Source organism: Oncorhynchus mykiss, unplaced genomic scaffold, assembly GCF_013265735.2.
Source record: "Oncorhynchus mykiss isolate Arlee unplaced genomic scaffold, USDA_OmykA_1.1 un_scaffold_494, whole genome shotgun sequence".
In the NCBI taxonomy this organism is placed as follows: Eukaryota; Metazoa; Chordata; class Actinopteri; order Salmoniformes; family Salmonidae; genus Oncorhynchus; species Oncorhynchus mykiss.
In genome coordinates, this window is record NW_023493941.1 from 16035 (window position 1) to 34766 (window position 18732).

At 42.3% G+C, this 18732-nt stretch overlaps 20 non-coding genes across 20 annotated transcripts; all 20 read right to left on the bottom strand.

Moving 5' to 3' along the window:
* Positions 1-758: 758 nt before the first annotated feature.
* trnap-ugg lies at positions 759-830 on the bottom strand. The gene has a single exon. It is a non-coding gene; the product is annotated as a tRNA-Pro (tRNA).
* Positions 831-1676: 846 nt separating this feature from the next.
* On the bottom strand, positions 1677-1748 carry trnap-ugg. The gene has a single exon. It is a non-coding gene; the product is annotated as a tRNA-Pro (tRNA).
* An 863-nt stretch (positions 1749-2611) lies between these two features.
* Positions 2612-2683, bottom strand: trnap-ugg. Its single transcript has one exon. It is a non-coding gene; the product is annotated as a tRNA-Pro (tRNA).
* Positions 2684-3529: 846 nt separating this feature from the next.
* trnap-ugg lies at positions 3530-3601 on the bottom strand. The gene has a single exon. It is a non-coding gene; the product is annotated as a tRNA-Pro (tRNA).
* Positions 3602-4447: 846 nt separating this feature from the next.
* trnap-ugg lies at positions 4448-4519 on the bottom strand. The gene has a single exon. It is a non-coding gene; the product is annotated as a tRNA-Pro (tRNA).
* An 846-nt stretch (positions 4520-5365) lies between these two features.
* Positions 5366-5437, bottom strand: trnap-ugg. The gene has a single exon. It is a non-coding gene; the product is annotated as a tRNA-Pro (tRNA).
* Positions 5438-6300: 863 nt separating this feature from the next.
* On the bottom strand, positions 6301-6372 carry trnap-ugg. Its single transcript has one exon. It is a non-coding gene; the product is annotated as a tRNA-Pro (tRNA).
* Positions 6373-7218: 846 nt separating this feature from the next.
* On the bottom strand, positions 7219-7290 carry trnap-ugg. The gene has a single exon. It is a non-coding gene; the product is annotated as a tRNA-Pro (tRNA).
* An 863-nt stretch (positions 7291-8153) lies between these two features.
* Positions 8154-8225, bottom strand: trnap-ugg. Its single transcript has one exon. It is a non-coding gene; the product is annotated as a tRNA-Pro (tRNA).
* Positions 8226-9071: 846 nt separating this feature from the next.
* On the bottom strand, positions 9072-9143 carry trnap-ugg. The gene has a single exon. It is a non-coding gene; the product is annotated as a tRNA-Pro (tRNA).
* An 846-nt stretch (positions 9144-9989) lies between these two features.
* On the bottom strand, positions 9990-10061 carry trnap-ugg. The gene has a single exon. It is a non-coding gene; the product is annotated as a tRNA-Pro (tRNA).
* An 863-nt stretch (positions 10062-10924) lies between these two features.
* Positions 10925-10996, bottom strand: trnap-ugg. Its single transcript has one exon. It is a non-coding gene; the product is annotated as a tRNA-Pro (tRNA).
* Positions 10997-11842: 846 nt separating this feature from the next.
* On the bottom strand, positions 11843-11914 carry trnap-ugg. Its single transcript has one exon. It is a non-coding gene; the product is annotated as a tRNA-Pro (tRNA).
* An 813-nt stretch (positions 11915-12727) lies between these two features.
* Positions 12728-12799, bottom strand: trnap-ugg. The gene has a single exon. It is a non-coding gene; the product is annotated as a tRNA-Pro (tRNA).
* An 846-nt stretch (positions 12800-13645) lies between these two features.
* trnap-ugg lies at positions 13646-13717 on the bottom strand. The gene has a single exon. It is a non-coding gene; the product is annotated as a tRNA-Pro (tRNA).
* Positions 13718-14562: 845 nt separating this feature from the next.
* On the bottom strand, positions 14563-14634 carry trnap-ugg. The gene has a single exon. It is a non-coding gene; the product is annotated as a tRNA-Pro (tRNA).
* An 863-nt stretch (positions 14635-15497) lies between these two features.
* Positions 15498-15569, bottom strand: trnap-ugg. The gene has a single exon. It is a non-coding gene; the product is annotated as a tRNA-Pro (tRNA).
* A 552-nt stretch (positions 15570-16121) lies between these two features.
* trnap-ugg lies at positions 16122-16193 on the bottom strand. The gene has a single exon. It is a non-coding gene; the product is annotated as a tRNA-Pro (tRNA).
* An 863-nt stretch (positions 16194-17056) lies between these two features.
* trnap-ugg lies at positions 17057-17128 on the bottom strand. The gene has a single exon. It is a non-coding gene; the product is annotated as a tRNA-Pro (tRNA).
* An 858-nt stretch (positions 17129-17986) lies between these two features.
* On the bottom strand, positions 17987-18058 carry trnap-ugg. The gene has a single exon. It is a non-coding gene; the product is annotated as a tRNA-Pro (tRNA).
* Between the last annotated feature and the right edge of the window lie 674 nt (positions 18059-18732).

An 18732-nucleotide genomic window follows, 5' to 3' on the forward strand; every position in this document is an offset into this window, starting at 1 on the left:
ACTTGAGTGTTGGTGGTATACTTGTGAGCATAGCTATCTTCCAAGCAGTTGACCAGGTTTCAGTTCAAATACTCTGTAATTCATCTGCTGAGTCTTTCAGATTCAATCTTCATTAGCTGTAACAGCAAGAAACAAATGAAGAAAGAACTAAATGTAGATTTTAACAATTAAAAAGTAGACATCAAAATCAATTGGATCTCATTTCATTTGATCCGATTGACGCACCGGTATGTGAATAAAAAAATAAAAAAACATTGGAATCTCTCAGTTTTAAATTAGAAATGTCACGCATTTTGCACTGGATGCTTCTCAGTCCTACCATAACTGCTGATGTTACACCTCTGCATTTTTGGTGAAATGTGGCAGAGCGAGAGCAATGTTTGTCAAAACATGACACATCCCTAAAATCTGTATTCTCATACAAATGTCTATAGCTTCAGAACGGTTTGACCTACAAAATAGTTTGCCCATTCTTTGGAAAGGGGAGACTCTCACAAACACAATGCTGTTCTCAGTTTTGCTCTACGACCCCCACAAGTGTCAAGGGACTTGTCCCGGTAAAAGGACAGGTTTTTTAACCAAGGAAGAAATTAATACATGTTGTGCGATGCTGAACCCACTAGTGCAGAGCACAATGGATTAGCAGTCCATTACCTTAATCACTTGTCCACCTGGTCCTGCGCTCCAGTGGTAGCAGTCGCCCCTCCAACCAGTTGCCCAAGATCCGCCTGTCTCACATTGTTAAAGGCTCTTCAAAAGGGCTCGTCCGGGATTTGAACCCGGGACCTCTCGCACCCAAAGCGAGAATCATACCCCTAGACCAACGAGCCATTTATTTCAAGACATTGTTTTGCAGTCACCAGCAATGACGGTGAGAATATGCATTGACAGGTCGATGTTGCCAGGCCACAGTGGATCACTTGAGTGTTGGTGGTATACTTGTGAGCATAGCTATCTTCCAAGCAGTTGACCAGGTTTCAGTTCAAATACTCTGTAATTCATCTGCTGAGTCTTTCAGATTCAATCTTCATTAGCTGTAACAGCAAGAAACAAATGAAGAAAGAACTAAATGTAGATTTTAACAATTAAAAAGTAGACATCAAAATCAATTGGATCTCATTTCATTTGATCCGATTGACGCACCGGTATGTGAATAAAAAAATAAAAAAACATTGGAATCTCTCAGTTTTAAATTAGAAATGTCACGCATTTTGCACTGGATGCTTCTCAGTCCTACCATAACTGCTGATGTTACACCTCTGCATTTTTGGTGAAATGTGGCAGAGCGAGAGCAATGTTTGTCAAAACATGACACATCCCTAAAATCTGTATTCTCATACAAATGTCTATAGCTTCAGAACGGTTTGACCTACAAAATAGTTTGCCCATTCTTTGGAAAGGGGAGACTCTCACAAACACAATGCTGTTCTCAGTTTTGCTCTACGACCCCCACAAGTGTCAAGGGACTTGTCCCGGTAAAAGGACAGGTTTTTTAACCAAGGAAGAAATTAATACATGTTGTGCGATGCTGAACCCACTAGTGCAGAGCACAATGGATTAGCAGTCCATTACCTTAATCACTTGTCCACCTGGTCCTGCGCTCCAGTGGTAGCAGTCGCCCCTCCAACCAGTTGCCCAAGATCCGCCTGTCTCACATTGTTAAAGGCTCTTCAAAAGGGCTCGTCCGGGATTTGAACCCGGGACCTCTCGCACCCAAAGCGAGAATCATACCCCTAGACCAACGAGCCATTTATTTCAAGACATTGTTTTGCAGTCGCCAGCAATGACGGTGAGAATATGCATTGACAGGTCGATGTTGCCAGGCCACAGTGGATCACGTGAGTGTTGGTGGTATACTTGTGAGCATAGCTATCTTCCAAGCAGTTGACCAGGTTTCAGTTCAAATACTCTGTAATTCATCTCCTGAATCTTTCAGATTCAATCTTCATTAGCTGTAACAGCAAGAAACAAATGAAGAAAGAGCTAAATGTAGATCTTAATAATTAAAAAGTAGACATCAAAATCAATTGGATCTCATTTCATTTGATCCGATTGACGCACCGGTATGTGAATAAAAAAACAAAAAAACATTGGAATCTCTCAGTTTTAAATTAGAAATGTCACACATTTTGCACTGGATGCTTCTCAGTCCTACCATAACTGCTGATGTTACACCTCTGCATTTTTGGTGAAATGTGGCAGAGCGAGAGCAATGTTTGTCAAAACATGACACATCCCTAAAATCTGTATTCTCATACAAATGTCTATAGCTTCAGAATGGTTTGACCTACAAAATAGTTTGCCCATTCTTTGGAAAGGGGAGACTCTCACAAACACAATGCTGTTCTCAGTTTTGCTCTACGACCCCCACAAGTGTCAAGGGACTCGTCTGAAGGTAACCTATGTCCCGGTAAAAGGACAGGTTTTTTAACCAAGGAAGAAATTAATACATGTTGTGCGATGCTGAACCCACTAGTGCAGAGCACAATGGATTAGCAGTCCATTACCTTAATCACTTGTCCACCTGGTCCTGCGCTCCAGTGGTAGCAGTCGCCCCTCCAACCAGTTGCCCAAGATCCGCCTGTCTCACATTGTTAAAGGCTCTTCAAAAGGGCTCGTCCGGGATTTGAACCCGGGACCTCTCGCACCCAAAGCGAGAATCATACCCCTAGACCAACGAGCCATTTATTTCAAGACTTTGTTTTGCAGTCACCAGCAATGACGGTGAGAATATGCATTGACAGGTCGATGTTGCCAGGCCACAGTGGATCACTTGAGTGTTGGTGGTATACTTGTGAGCATAGCTATCTTCCAAGCAGTTGACCAGGTTTCAGTTCAAATACTCTGTAATTCATCTGCTGAGTCTTTCAGATTCAATCTTCATTAGCTGTAACAGCAAGAAACAAATGAAGAAAGAACTAAATGTAGATTTTAACATTTAAAAAGTAGACATCAAAATCAATTGGATCTCATTTCATTTGATCCGATTGACGCACCGGTATGTGAATAAAAAAATAAAAAAACATTGGAATCTCTCAGTTTTAAATTAGAAATGTCACGCATTTTGCACTGGATGCTTCTCAGTCCTACCATAACTGCTGATGTTACACCTCTGCATTTTTGGTGAAATGTGGCAGAGCGAGAGCAATGTTTGTCAAAACATGACACATCCCTAAAATCTGTATTCTCATACAAATGTCTATAGCTTCAGAACGGTTTGACCTACAAAATAGTTTGCCCATTCTTTGGAAAGGGGAGACTCTCACAAACACAATGCTGTTCTCAGTTTTGCTCTACGACCTCCACAAGTGTCAAGGGACTTGTCCCGGTAAAAGGACAGGTTTTTTAACCAAGGAAGAAATTAATACATGTTGTGCGATGCTGAACCCACTAGTGCAGAGCACAATGGATTAGCAGTCCATTACCTTAATCACTTGTCCACCTGGTCCTGCGCTCCAGTGGTAGCAGTCGCCCCTCCAACCAGTTGCCCAAGATCCGCCTGTCTCACATTGTTAAAGGCTCTTCAAAAGGGCTCGTCCGGGATTTGAACCCGGGACCTCTCGCACCCAAAGCGAGAATCATACCCCTAGACCAACGAGCCATTTATTTCAAGACTTTGTTTTGCAGTCACCAGCAATGACGGTGAGAATATGCATTGACAGGTCGATGTTGCCAGGCCACAGTGGATCACTTGAGTGTTGGTGGTATACTTGTGAGCATAGCTATCTTCCAAGCAGTTGACCAGGTTTCAGTTCAAATACTCTGTAATTCATCTGCTGAGTCTTTCAGATTCAATCTTCATTAGCTGTAACAGCAAGAAACAAATGAAGAAAGAACTAAATGTAGATTTTAACATTTAAAAAGTAGACATCAAAATCAATTGGATCTCATTTCATTTGATCCGATTGACGCACCGGTATGTGAATAAAAAAATAAAAAAACATTGGAATCTCTCAGTTTTAAATTAGAAATGTCACGCATTTTGCACTGGATGCTTCTCAGTCCTACCATAACTGCTGATGTTACACCTCTGCATTTTTGGTGAAATGTGGCAGAGCGAGAGCAATGTTTGTCAAAACATGACACATCCCTAAAATCTGTATTCTCATACAAATGTCTATAGCTTCAGAACGGTTTGACCTACAAAATAGTTTGCCCATTCTTTGGAAAGGGGAGACTCTCACAAACACAATGCTGTTCTCAGTTTTGCTCTACGACCTCCACAAGTGTCAAGGGACTTGTCCCGGTAAAAGGACAGGTTTTTTAACCAAGGAAGAAATTAATACATGTTGTGCGATGCTGAACCCACTAGTGCAGAGCACAATGGATTAGCAGTCCATTACCTTAATCACTTGTCCACCTGGTCCTGCGCTCCAGTGGTAGCAGTCGCCCCTCCAACCAGTTGCCCAAGATCCGCCTGTCTCACATTGTTAAAGGCTCTTCAAAAGGGCTCGTCCGGGATTTGAACCCGGGACCTCTCGCACCCAAAGCGAGAATCATACCCCTAGACCAACGAGCCATTTATTTCAAGACTTTGTTTTGCAGTCACCAGCAATGACGGTGAGAATATGCATTGACAGGTCGATGTTGCCAGGCCACAGTGGATCACGTGAGTGTTGGTGGTATACTTGTGAGCATAGCTATCTTCCAAGCAGTTGACCAGGTTTCAGTTCAAATACTCTGTAATTCATCTGCTGAGTCTTTCAGATTCAATCTTCATTAGCTGTAACAGCAAGAAACAAATGAAGAAAGAACTAAATGTAGATTTTAACATTTAAAAAGTAGACATCAAAATCAATTGGATCTCATTTCATTTGATCCGATTGACGCACCGGTATGTGAATAAAAAAATAAAAAAACATTGGAATCTCTCAGTTTTAAATTAGAAATGTCACGCATTTTGCACTGGATGCTTCTCAGTCCTACCATAACTGCTGATGTTACACCTCTGCATTTTTGGTGAAATGTGGCAGAGCGAGAGCAATGTTTGTCAAAACATGACACATCCCTAAAATCTGTATTCTCATACAAATGTCTATAGCTTCAGAACGGTTTGACCTACAAAATAGTTTGCCCATTCTTTGGAAAGGGGAGACTCTCACAAACACAATGCTGTTCTCAGTTTTGCTCTACGACCTCCACAAGTGTCAAGGGACTTGTCCCGGTAAAAGGACAGGTTTTTTAACCAAGGAAGAAATTAATACATGTTGTGCGATGCTGAACCCACTAGTGCAGAGCACAATGGATTAGCAGTCCATTACCTTAATCACTTGTCCACCTGGTCCTGCGCTCCAGTGGTAGCAGTCGCCCCTCCAACCAGTTGCCCAAGATCCGCCTGTCTCACATTGTTAAAGGCTCTTCAAAAGGGCTCGTCCGGGATTTGAACCCGGGACCTCTCGCACCCAAAGCGAGAATCATACCCCTAGACCAACGAGCCATTTATTTCAAGACTTTGTTTTGCAGTCACCAGCAATGACGGTGAGAATATGCATTGACAGGTCGATGTTGCCAGGCCACAGTGGATCACTTGAGTGTTGGTGGTATACTTGTGAGCATAGCTATCTTCCAAGCAGTTGACCAGGTTTCAGTTCAAATACTCTGTAATTCATCTGCTGAGTCTTTCAGATTCAATCTTCATTAGCTGTAACAGCAAGAAACAAATGAAGAAAGAACTAAATGTAGATTTTAACATTTAAAAAGTAGACATCAAAATCAATTGGATCTCATTTCATTTGATCCGATTGACGCACCGGTATGTGAATAAAAAAATAAAAAAACATTGGAATCTCTCAGTTTTAAATTAGAAATGTCACGCATTTTGCACTGGATGCTTCTCAGTCCTACCATAACTGCTGATGTTACACCTCTGCATTTTTGGTGAAATGTGGCAGAGCGAGAGCAATGTTTGTCAAAACATGACACATCCCTAAAATCTGTATTCTCATACAAATGTCTATAGCTTCAGAACGGTTTGACCTACAAAATAGTTTGCCCATTCTTTGGAAAGGGGAGACTCTCACAAACACAATGCTGTTCTCAGTTTTGCTCTACGACCCCCACAAGTGTCAAGGGACTCGTCTGAAGGTAACCTATGTCCCGGTAAAAGGACAGGTTTTTAAACCAAGGAAGAAATTAATACATGTTGTGCGATGCTGAACCCACTAGTGCAGAGCACAATGGATTAGCAGTCCATTACCTTAATCACTTGTCCACCTGGTCCTGCGCTCCAGTGGTAGCAGTCGCCCCTCCAACCAGTTGCCCAAGATCCGCCTGTCTCACATTGTTAAAGGCTCTTCAAAAGGGCTCGTCCGGGATTTGAACCCGGGACCTCTCGCACCCAAAGCGAGAATCATACCCCTAGACCAACGAGCCATTTATTTCAAGACATTGTTTTGCAGTCACCAGCAATGACGGTGAGAATATGCATTGACAGGTCGATGTTGCCAGGCCACAGTGGATCACTTGAGTGTTGGTGGTATACTTGTGAGCATAGCTATCTTCCAAGCAGTTGACCAGGTTTCAGTTCAAATAGTCTGTAATTCATCTGCTGAGTCTTTCAGATTCAATCTTCATTAGCTGTAACAGCAAGAAACAAATGAAGAAAGAACTAAATGTAGATTTTAACAATTAAAAAGTAGACATCAAAATCAATTGGATCTCATTTCATTTGATCCGATTGACGCACCGGTATGTGAATAAAAAAATAAAAAAACATTGGAATCTCTCAGTTTTAAATTAGAAATGTCACGCATTTTGCACTGGATGCTTCTCAGTCCTACCATAACTGCTGATGTTACACCTCTGCATTTTTGGTGAAATGTGGCAGAGCGAGAGCAATGTTTGTCAAAACATGACACATCCCTAAAATCTGTATTCTCATACAAATGTCTATAGCTTCAGAACGGTTTGACCTACAAAATAGTTTGCCCATTCTTTGGAAAGGGGAGACTCTCACAAACACAATGCTGTTCTCAGTTTTGCTCTACGACCCCCACAAGTGTCAAGGGACTTGTCCCGGTAAAAGGACAGGTTTTTTAACCAAGGAAGAAATGAATACATGTTGTGCGATGCTGAACCCACTAGTGCAGAGCACAATGGATTAGCAGTCCATTACCTTAATCACTTGTCCACCTGGTCCTGCGCTCCAGTGGTAGCAGTCGCCCCTCCAACCAGTTGCCCAAGATCCGCCTGTCTCACATTGTTAAAGGCTCTTCAAAAGGGCTCGTCCGGGATTTGAACCCGGGACCTCTCGCACCCAAAGCGAGAATCATACCCCTAGACCAACGAGCCATTTATTTCAAGACATTGTTTTGCAGTCGCCAGCAATGACGGTGAGAATATGCATTGACAGGTCGATGTTGCCAGGCCACAGTGGATCACGTGAGTGTTGGTGGTATACATGTGAGCATAGCTATCTTCCAAGCAGTTGACCAGGTTTCAGTTCAAATACTCTGTAATTCATCTCCTGAGTCTTTCAGATTCAATCTTCATTAGCTGTAACAGCAAGAAACAAATGAAGAAAGAGCTAAATGTAGATTTTAACAATTAAAAAGTAGACATCAAAATCAATTGGATCTCATTTCATTTGATCCGATTGACGCACCGGTATGTGAATAAAAAAACAAAAAAACATTGGAATCTCTCAGTTTTAAATTAGAAATGTCACACATTTTGCACTGGATGCTTCTCAGTCCTACCATAACTGCTGATGTTACACCTCTGCATTTTTGGTGAAATGTGGCAGAGCGAGAGCAATGTTTGTCAAAACATGACACATCCCTAAAATCTGTATTCTCATACAAATGTCTATAGCTTCAGAACGGTTTGACCTACAAAATAGTTTGCCCATTCTTTGGAAAGGGGAGACTCTCACAAACACAATGCTGTTCTCAGTTTTGCTCTACGACCCCCACAAGTGTCAAGGGACTCGTCTGAAGGTAACCTATGTCCCGGTAAAAGGACAGGTTTTTTAACCAAGGAAGAAATTAATACATGTTGTGCGATGCTGAACCCACTAGTGCAGAGCACAATGGATTAGCAGTCCATTACCTTAATCACTTGTCCACCTGGTCCTGCGCTCCAGTGGTAGCAGTCGCCCCTCCAACCAGTTGCCCAAGATCCGCCTGTCTCACATTGTTAAAGGCTCTTCAAAAGGGCTCGTCCGGGATTTGAACCCGGGACCTCTCGCACCCAAAGCGAGAATCATACCCCTAGACCAACGAGCCATTTATTTCAAGACATTGTTTTGCAGTCACCAGCAATGACGGTGAGAATATGCATTGACAGGTCGATGTTGCCAGGCCACAGTGGATCACTTGAGTGTTGGTGGTATACTTGTGAGCATAGCTATCTTCCAAGCAGTTGACCAGGTTTCAGTTCAAATACTCTGTAATTCATCTGCTGAGTCTTTCAGATTCAATCTTCATTAGCTGTAACAGCAAGAAACAAATGAAGAAAGAACTAAATGTAGATTTTAACAATTAAAAAGTAGACATCAAAATCAATTGGATCTCATTTCATTTGATCCGATTGACGCACCGGTATGTGAATAAAAAAATAAAAAAACATTGGAATCTCTCAGTTTTAAATTAGAAATGTCACGCATTTTGCACTGGATGCTTCTCAGTCCTACCATAACTGCTGATGTTACACCTCTGCATTTTTGGTGAAATGTGGCAGAGCGAGAGCAATGTTTGTCAAAACATGACACATCCCTAAAATCTGTATTCTCATACAAATGTCTATAGCTTCAGAACGGTTTGACCTACAAAATAGTTTGCCCATTCTTTGGAAAGGGGAGACTCTCACAAACACAATGCTGTTCTCAGTTTTGCTCTACGACCCCCACAAGTGTCAAGGGACTTGTCCCGGTAAAAGGACAGGTTTTTTAACCAAGGAAGAAATTAATACATGTTGTGCGATGCTGAACCCACTAGTGCAGAGCACAATGGATTAGCAGTCCATTACCTTAATCACTTGTCCACCTGGTCCTGCGCTCCAGTGGTAGCAGTCGCCCCTCCAACCAGTTGCCCAAGATCCGCCTGTCTCACATTGTTAAAGGCTCTTCAAAAGGGCTCGTCCGGGATTTGAACCCGGGACCTCTCACACCCAAAGCGAGAATCATACCCCTAGACCAACAAGCCATTTATTTCAAGACATTGTTTTGCAGTCGCCAGCAATGACGGTGAGAATATGCATTGACAGGTCGATGTTGCCAGGCCACAGTGGATCACGTGAGTGTTGGTGGTATACTTGTGAGCATAGCTATCTTCCAAGCAGTTGACCAGGTTTCAGTTCAAATACTCTGTAATTCATCTGCTGAGTCTTTCAGATTCAATCTTCATTAGCTGTAACAGCAAGAAACAAATGAAGAAAGAACTAAATGTAGATTTTAACAATTAAAAAGTAGACATCAAAATCAATTGGATCTCATTTCATTTGATCCGATTGACGCACCGGTATGTGAATAAAAAAATAAAAAAACATTGGAATCTCTCAGTTTTAAATTAGAAATGTCACGCATTTTGCACTGGATGCTTCTCAGTCCTACCATAACTGCTGATGTTACACCTCTGCATTTTTGGTGAAATGTGGCAGAGCGAGAGCAATGTTTGTCAAAACATGACACATCCCTAAAATCTGTATTCTCATACAAATGTCTATAGCTTCAGAACGGTTTGACCTACAAAATAGTTTGCCCATTCTTTGGAAAGGGGAGACTCTCACAAACACAATGCTGTTCTCAGTTTTGCTCTACGGCCCCCACAAGTGTCAAGGGACTTGTCCCGGTAAAAGGACAGGTTTTTTAACCAAGGAAGAAATTAATACATGTTGTGCGATGCTGAACCCACTAGTGCAGAGCACAATGGATTAGCAGTCCATTACCTTAATCACTTGTCCACCTGGTCCTGCGCTCCAGTGGTAGCAGTCGCCCCTCCAACCAGTTGCCCAAGATCCGCCTGTCTCACATTGTTAAAGGCTCTTCAGAAGGGCTCGTCCGGGATTTGAACCCGGGACCTCTCGCACCCAAAGCGAGAATCATACCCCTAGACCAACGAGCCATTTATTTCAAGACATTGTTTTGCAGTCGCCAGCAATGACGGTGAGAATATGCATTGACAGGTCGATGTTGCCAGGCCACAGTGGATCACGTGAGTGTTGGTGGTATACTTGTGAGCATAGCTATCTTCCAAGCAGTTGACCAGGTTTCAGTTCAAATACTCTGTAATTCATCTCCTGAATCTTTCAGATTCAATCTTCATTAGCTGTAACAGCAAGAAACAAATGAAGAAAGAGCTAAATGTAGATTATAACAATTAAAAAGTAGACATCAAAATCAATTGGATCTCATTTCATTTGATCCGATTGACGCACCGGTATGTGAATAAAAAAACAAAAAAACATTGGAATCTCTCAGTTTTAAATTAGAAATGTCACGCATTTTGCACTGGATGCTTCTCAGTCCTACCATAACTGCTGATGTTACACCTCTGCATTTTTGGTGAAATGTGGCAGAGCGAGAGCAATGTTTGTCAAAACATGACACATCCCTAAAATCTGTATTCTCATACAAATGTCTATAGCTTCAGAACGGTTTGACCTACAAAATAGTTTGCCCATTCTTTGGAAAGGGGAGACTCTCACAAACACAATGCTGTTCTCAGTTTTGCTCTACGACCCCCACAAGTGTCAAGGGACTCGTCTGAAGGTAACCTATGTCCCGGTAAAAGGACAGGTTTTTAAACCAAGGAAGAAATTAATACATGTTGTGCGATGCTGAACCCACTAGTGCAGAGCACAATGGATTAGCAGTCCATTACCTTAATCACTTGTCCACCTGGTCCTGCGCTCCAGTGGTAGCAGTCGCCCCTCCAACCAGTTGCCCAAGATCCGCCTGTCTCACATTGTTAAAGGCTCTTCAAAAGGGCTCGTCCGGGATTTGAACCCGGGACCTCTCGCACCCAAAGCGAGAATCATACCCCTAGACCAACGAGCCATTTATTTCAAGACATTGTTTTGCAGTCACCAGCAATGACGGTGAGAATATGCATTGACAGGTCGATGTTGCCAGGCCACAGTGGATCACTTGAGTGTTGGTGGTATACTTGTGAGCATAGCTATCTTCCAAGCAGTTGACCAGGTTTCAGTTCAAATAGTCTGTAATTCATCTGCTGAGTCTTTCAGATTCAATCTTCATTAGCTGTAACAGCAAGAAACAAATGAAGAAAGAACTAAATGTAGATTTTAACAATTAAAAAGTAGACATCAAAATCAATTGGATCTCATTTCATTTGATCCGATTGACGCACCGGTATGTGAATAAAAAAATAAAAAAACATTGGAATCTCTCAGTTTTAAATTAGAAATGTCACGCATTTTGCACTGGATGCTTCTCAGTCCTACCATAACTGCTGATGTTACACCTCTGCATTTTTGGTGAAATGTGGCAGAGCGAGAGCAATGTTTGTCAAAACATGACACATCCCTAAAATCTGTATTCTCATACAAATGTCTATAGCTTCAGAACGGTTTGACCTACAAAATAGTTTGCCCATTCTTTGGAAAGGGGAGACTCTCACAAACACAATGCTGTTCTCAGTTTTGCTCTACGACCCCCACAAGTGTCAAGGGACTTGTCCCGGTAAAAGGACAGGTTTTTTAACCAAGGAAGAAATGAATACATGTTGTGCGATGCTGAACCCACTAGTGCAGAGCACAATGGATTAGCAGTCCATTACCTTAATCACTTGTCCACCTGGTCCTGCGCTCCAGTGGTAGCAGTCGCCCCTCCAACCAGTTGCCCAAGATCCGCCTGTCTCACATTGTTAAAGGCTCTTCAAAAGGGCTCGTCCGGGATTTGAACCCGGGACCTCTCGCACCCAAAGCGAGAATCATACCCCTAGACCAACGAGCCATTTATTTCAAGACATTGTTTTGCAGTCGCCAGCAATGACGGTGAGAATATGCATTGACAGGTCGATGTTGCCAGGCCACAGTGGATCACGTGAGTGTTGGTGGTATACATGTGAGCATAGCTATCTTCCAAGCAGTTGACCAGGTTTCAGTTCAAATACTCTGTAATTCATCTCCTGAGTCTTTCAGATTCAATCTTCATTAGCTGTAACAGCAAGAAACAAATGAAGAAAGAGCTAAATGTAGATTTTAACAATTAAAAAGTAGACATCAAAATCAATTGGATCTCATTTCATTTGATCCGATTGACGCACCGGTATGTGAATAAAAAAACAAAAAAACATTGGAATCTCTCAGTTTTAAATTAGAAATGTCACACATTTTGCACTGGATGCTTCTCAGTCCTACAGAGCGAGAGCAATGTTTGTCAAAACATGACACATCCCTAAAATCTGTATTCTCATACAAATGTCTATAGCTTCAGAACGGTTTGACCTACAAAATAGTTTGCCCATTCTTTGGAAAGGGGAGACTCTCACAAACACAATGCTGTTCTCAGTTTTGCTCTACGACCCCCACAAGTGTCAAGGGACTCGTCTGAAGGTAACCTATGTCCCGGTAAAAGGACAGGTTTTTAAACCAAGGAAGAAATTAATACATGTTGTGCGATGCTGAACCCACTAGTGCAGAGCACAATGGATTAGCAGTCCATTGCCTTAATCACTTGTCCACCTGGTCCTGCGCTCCAGTGGTAGCAGTCGCCCCTCCAACCAGTTGCCCAAGATCCGCCTGTATTGTTAAAGGCTCTTCAAAAGGGCTCGTCCAGGATTTGAACCCGGGACCTCTCGCACCCAAAGCGAGAATCATACCCCTAGACCAACGAGCCATTTATTTCAAGACATTGTTTTGCAGTCGCCAGCAATGACGGTGAGAATATGCATTGACAGGTCGATGTTGCCAGGCCACAGTGGATCACGTGAGTGTTGGTGGTATACTTGTGAGCATAGCTATCTTCCAAGCAGTTGACCAGGTTTCAGTTCAAATACTCTGTAATTCATCTGCTGAGTCTTTCAGATTCAATCTTCATTAGCTGTAACAGCAAGAAACAAATGAAGAAAGAACTAAATGTAGATTTTAACAATTAAAAAGTAGACATCAAAATCAATTGGATCTCATTTCATTTGATCCGATTGACGCACCGGTATGTGAATAAAAAAATAAAAAAACATTGGAATCTCTCAGTTTTAAATTAGAAATGTCACACATTTTGCACTGGATGCTTCTCAGTCCTACCATAACTGCTGATGTTACACCTCTGCATTTTTGGTGAAATGTGGCAGAGCGAGAGCAATGTTTGTCAAAACATGACACATCCCTAAAATCTGTCTTCTCATACGAATGTCTATAGCTTCAGAACGGTTTGACCTACAAAATAGTTTGCCCATTCTTTGGAAAGGGGAGACTCTCACAAACACAATGCTGTTCTCAGTTTTGCTCTACGACCCCCACAAGTGTCAAGGGACTTGTCCCGGTAAAAGGACAGGTTTTTTAACCAAGGAAGAAATTAATACATGTTGTGCGATGCTGAACCCACTAGTGCAGAGCACAATGGATTAGCAGTCCATTACCTTAATCACTTGTCCACCTGGTCCTGCGCTCCAGTGGTAGCAGTCGCCCCTCCAACCAGTTGCCCAAGATCCGCCTGTCTCACATTGTTAAAGGCTCTTCAAAAGGGCTCGTCCGGGATTTGAACCCGGGACCTCTCGCACCCAAAGCGAGAATCATACCCCTAGACCAACGAGCCATTTATTTCAAGACATTGTTTTGCAGTCGCCAGCAATGACGGTGAGAATATGCATTGACAGGTCGATGTTGCCAGGCCACAGTGGATCACGTGAGTGTTGGTGGTATACTTGTGAGCATAGCTATCTTCCAAGCAGTTGACCAGGTTTCAGTTCAAATACTCTGTAATTCATCTGCTGAGTCTTTCAGATTCAATCTTCATTAGCTGTAACAGCAAGAAACAAATGAAGAAAGAGCTAAATGTAGATCTTAATAATTAAAAAGTAGACATCAAAATCAATTGGATCTCATTTCATTTGATCCGATTGACGCACCGGTATGTGAATAAAAAAACAAAAAAACATTGGAATCTCTCAGTTTTAAATTAGAAATGTCACACATTTTGCACTGGATGCTTCTCAGTCCTACCATAACTGCTGATGTTACACCTCTGCATTTTTGGTGAAATGTGGCAGAGCGAGAGCAATGTTTGTCAAAACATGACACATCCCTAAAATCTGTATTCTCATACAAATGTCTATAGCTTCAGAACGGTTTGACCTACAAAATAGTTTGCCCATTCTTTGGAAAGGGGAGACTCTCACAAACACAATGCTGTTCTCAGTTTTGCTCTACGACCCCCACAAGTGTCAAGGGACTTGTCCCGGTAAAAGGACAGGTTTTCAACCAAGGAAGAAATGAATACATGTTGTGCGATGCTGAACCCACTAGTGCAGAGCACAATGGATTAGCAGTCCATTACCTTAATCACTTGTCCACCTGGTCCTGCGCTCCAGTGGTAGCAGTCGCCCCTCCAACCAGTTGCCCAAGATCCGCCTGTCTCACATTGTTAAAGGCTCTTCAAAAGGGCTCGTCCGGGATTTGAACCCGGGACCTCTCGCACCCAAAGCGAGAATCATACCCCTAGACCAACGAGCCATTTATTTCAAGACATTGTTTTGCAGTCGCCAGCAATGACGGTGAGAATATGCATTGACAGGTCGATGTTGCCAGGCCACAGTGGATCACGTGAGTGTTGGTGGTATACATGTGAGCATAGCTATCTTCCAAGCAGTTGACCAGGTTTCAGTTCAAATACTCTGTAATTCATCTCCTGAGTCTTTCAGATTCAATCTTCATTAGCTGTAACAGCAAGAAACAAATGAAGAAAGAGCTAAATGTAGATTTTAACAATTAAAAAGTAGACATCAAAATCAATTGGATCTCATTTCATTTGATCCGATTGACGCACCGGTATGTGAATAAAAAAACAAAAAAACATTGGAATCTCTCAGTTTTAAATTAGAAATGTCACACATTTTGCACTGGATGCTTCTCAGTCCTACCATAACTGCTGATGTTACACCTCTGCATTTTTGGTGAAATGTGGCAGAGCGAGAGCAATGTTTGTCAAAACATGACACATCCCTAAAATCTGTATTCTCATACAAATGTCTATAGCTTCAGAACGGTTTGACCTACAAAATAGTTTGCCCATTCTTTGGAAAGGGGAGACTCTCACAAACACAATGCTGTTCTCAGTTTTGCTCTACGACCCCCACAAGTGTCAAGGGACTCGTCTGAAGGTAACCTATGTCCCGGTAAAATGACAGGTTTTTTAACCAAGTAAGAAATTAATACATGTTGTGAAATGCTGAACCCACTAGTGCAGAGCACAATGGATTAGCAGTCCATTACCTTAATCACTTGTCCACCTGGTCCTGCGCTCCAGTGGTAGCAGTCGCCCCTCCAACCAGTTGCCCAAGATCCGCCTGTCTCACATTGTTAAAGGCTCTTCAGAAGGGCTCGTCCGGGATTTGAACCCGGGACCTCTCGCACCCAAAGCGAGAATCATACCCCTAGACCAACGAGCCATTTATTTCAAGACATTGTTTTGCAGTCGCCAGCAATGACGGTGAGAATATGCATTGACAGGTCGATGTTGCCAGGCCACAGTGGATCACGTGAGTGTTGGTGGTATACTTGTGAGCATAGCTATCTTCCAAGCAGTTGACCAGGTTTCAGTTCAAATACTCTGTAATTCATCTCCTGAATCTTTCAGATTCAATCTTCATTAGCTGTAACAGCAAGAAACAAATGAAGAAAGAGCTAAATGTAGATTATAACAATTAAAAAGTAGACATCAAAATCAATTGGATCTCATTTCATTTGATCCGATTGACGCACCGGTATGTGAATAAAAAAACAAAAAAACACTTGTCCCGGTAAAAGGACAGGTTTTTTAACCAAGGAAGAAATGAATACATGTTGTGCGATGCTGAACCCACTAGTGCAGAGCACAATGGATTAGCAGTCCATTACCTTAATCACTTGTCCACCTGGTCCTGCGCTCCAGTGGTAGCAGTCGCCCCTCCAACCAGTTGCCCAAGATCCGCCTGTCTCACATTGTTAAAGGCTCTTCAAAAGGGCTCGTCCGGGATTTGAACCCGGGACCTCTCGCACCCAAAGCGAGAATCATACCCCTAGACCAACGAGCCATTTATTTCAAGACATTGTTTTGCAGTCGCCAGCAATGACGGTGAGAATATGCATTGACAGGTCGATGTTGCCAGGCCACAGTGGATCACGTGAGTGTTGGTGGTATACATGTGAGCATAGCTATCTTCCAAGCAGTTGACCAGGTTTCAGTTCAAATACTCTGTAATTCATCTCCTGAGTCTTTCAGATTCAATCTTCATTAGCTGTAACAGCAAGAAACAAATGAAGAAAGAGCTAAATGTAGATTTTAACAATTAAAAAGTAGACATCAAAATCAATTGGATCTCATTTCATTTGATCCGATTGACGCACCGGTATGTGAATAAAAAAACAAAAAAACATTGGAATCTCTCAGTTTTAAATTAGAAATGTCACACATTTTGCACTGGATGCTTCTCAGTCCTACCATAACTGCTGATGTTACACCTCTGCATTTTTGGTGAAATGTGGCAGAGCGAGAGCAATGTTTGTCAAAACATGACACATCCCTAAAATCTGTATTCTCATACAAATGTCTATAGCTTCAGAACGGTTTGACCTACAAAATAGTTTGCCCATTCTTTGGAAAGGGGAGACTCTCACAAACACAATGCTGTTCTCAGTTTTGCTCTACGACCCCCACAAGTGTCAAGGGACTCGTCTGAAGGTAACCTATGTCCCGGTAAAAGGACAGGTTTTTTAACCAAGGAAGAAATTAATACATGTTGTGCGATGCTGAACCCACTAGTGCAGAGCACAATGGATTAGCAGTCCATTACCTTAATCACTTGTCCACCTGGTCCTGCGCTCCAGTGGTAGCAGTCGCCCCTCCAACCAGTTGCCCAAGATCCGCCTGTCTCACATTGTTAAAGGCTCTTCAAAAGGACTCGTCCGGGATTTGAACCCGGGACCTCTCGCACCCAAAGCGAGAATCATACCCCTAGACCAACGAGCCATTTATTTCAAGACATTGTTTTGCAGTCACCAGCAATGACGGTGAGAATATGCATTGACAGGTCGATGTTGCCAGGCCACAGTGGATCACTTGAGTGTTGGTGGTATACTTGTGAGCATAGCTATCTTCCAAGCAGTTGACCAGGTTTCAGTTCAAATACTCTGTAATTCATCTGCTGAGTCTTTCAGATTCAATCTTCATTAGCTGTAACAGCAAGAAACAAATGAAGAAAGAACTAAATGTAGATTTTAACAATTAAAAAGTAGACATCAAAATCAATTGGATCTCATTTCATTTGATCCGATTGACGCACCGGTATGTGAATAAAAAAATAAAAAAACATTGGAATCTCTCAGTTTTAAATTAGAAATGTCACGCATTTTGCACTGGATGCTTCTCAGTCCTACCATAACTGCTGATGTTACACCTCTGCATTTTTGGTGAAATGTGGCAGAGCGAGAGCAATGTTTGTCAAAACATGACACATCCCTAAAATCTGTATTCTCATACAAATGTCTATAGCTTCAGAACGGTTTGACCTACAAAATAGTTTGCCCATTCTTTGGAAAGGGGAGACTCTCACAAACACAATGCTGTTCTCAGTTTTGCTCTACGACCCCCACAAGTGTCAAGGGACTCGTCTGAAGGTAACCTATGTCCCGGTAAAAGGACAGGTTTTTAAACCAAGGAAGAAATTAATACATGTTGTGCGATGCTGAACCCACTAGTGCAGAGCACAATGGATTAGCAGTCCATTGCCTTAATCACTTGTCCACCTGGTCCTGCGCTCCAGTGGTAGCAGTCGCCCCTCCAACCAGTTGCCCAAGATCCGCCTGTATTGTTAAAGGCTCTTCAAAAGGGCTCGTCCAGGATTTGAACCCGGGACCTCTCGCACCCAAAGCGAGAATCATACCCCTAGACCAACGAGCCATTTATTTCAAGACATTGTTTTGCAGTCGCCAGCAATGACGGTGAGAATATGCATTGACAGGTCGATGTTGCCAGGCCACAGTGGATCACGTGAGTGTTGGTGGTATACTTGTGAGCATAGCTATCTTCCAAGCAGTTGACCAGGTTTCAGTTCAAATACTCTGTAATTCATCTGCTGAGTCTTTCAGATTCAATCTTCATTAGCTGTAACAGCAAGAAACAAATGAAGAAAGAACTAAATGTAGATTTTAACAATTAAAAAGTAGACATCAAAATCAATTGGATCTCATTTCATTTGATCCGATTGACGCACCGGTATGTGAATAAAAAAATAAAAAAACATTGGAATCTCTCAGTTTTAAATTAGAAATGTCACACATTTTGCACTGGATGCTTCTCAGTCCTACCATAACTGCTGATGTTACACCTCTGCATTTTTGGTGAAATGTGGCAGAGCGAGAGCAATGTTTGTCAAAACATGACACATCCCTAAAATCTGTATTCTCATACAAATGTCTATAGCTTCAGAACGGTTTGACCTACAAAATAGTTTGCCCATTCTTTGGAAAGGGGAGACTCTCACAAACACAATGCTGTTCTCAGTTTTGCTCTACGACCCCCACAAGTGTCAAGGGACTCGTCTGAAGGTAACCTATGTCCCGGTAAAAGGACAG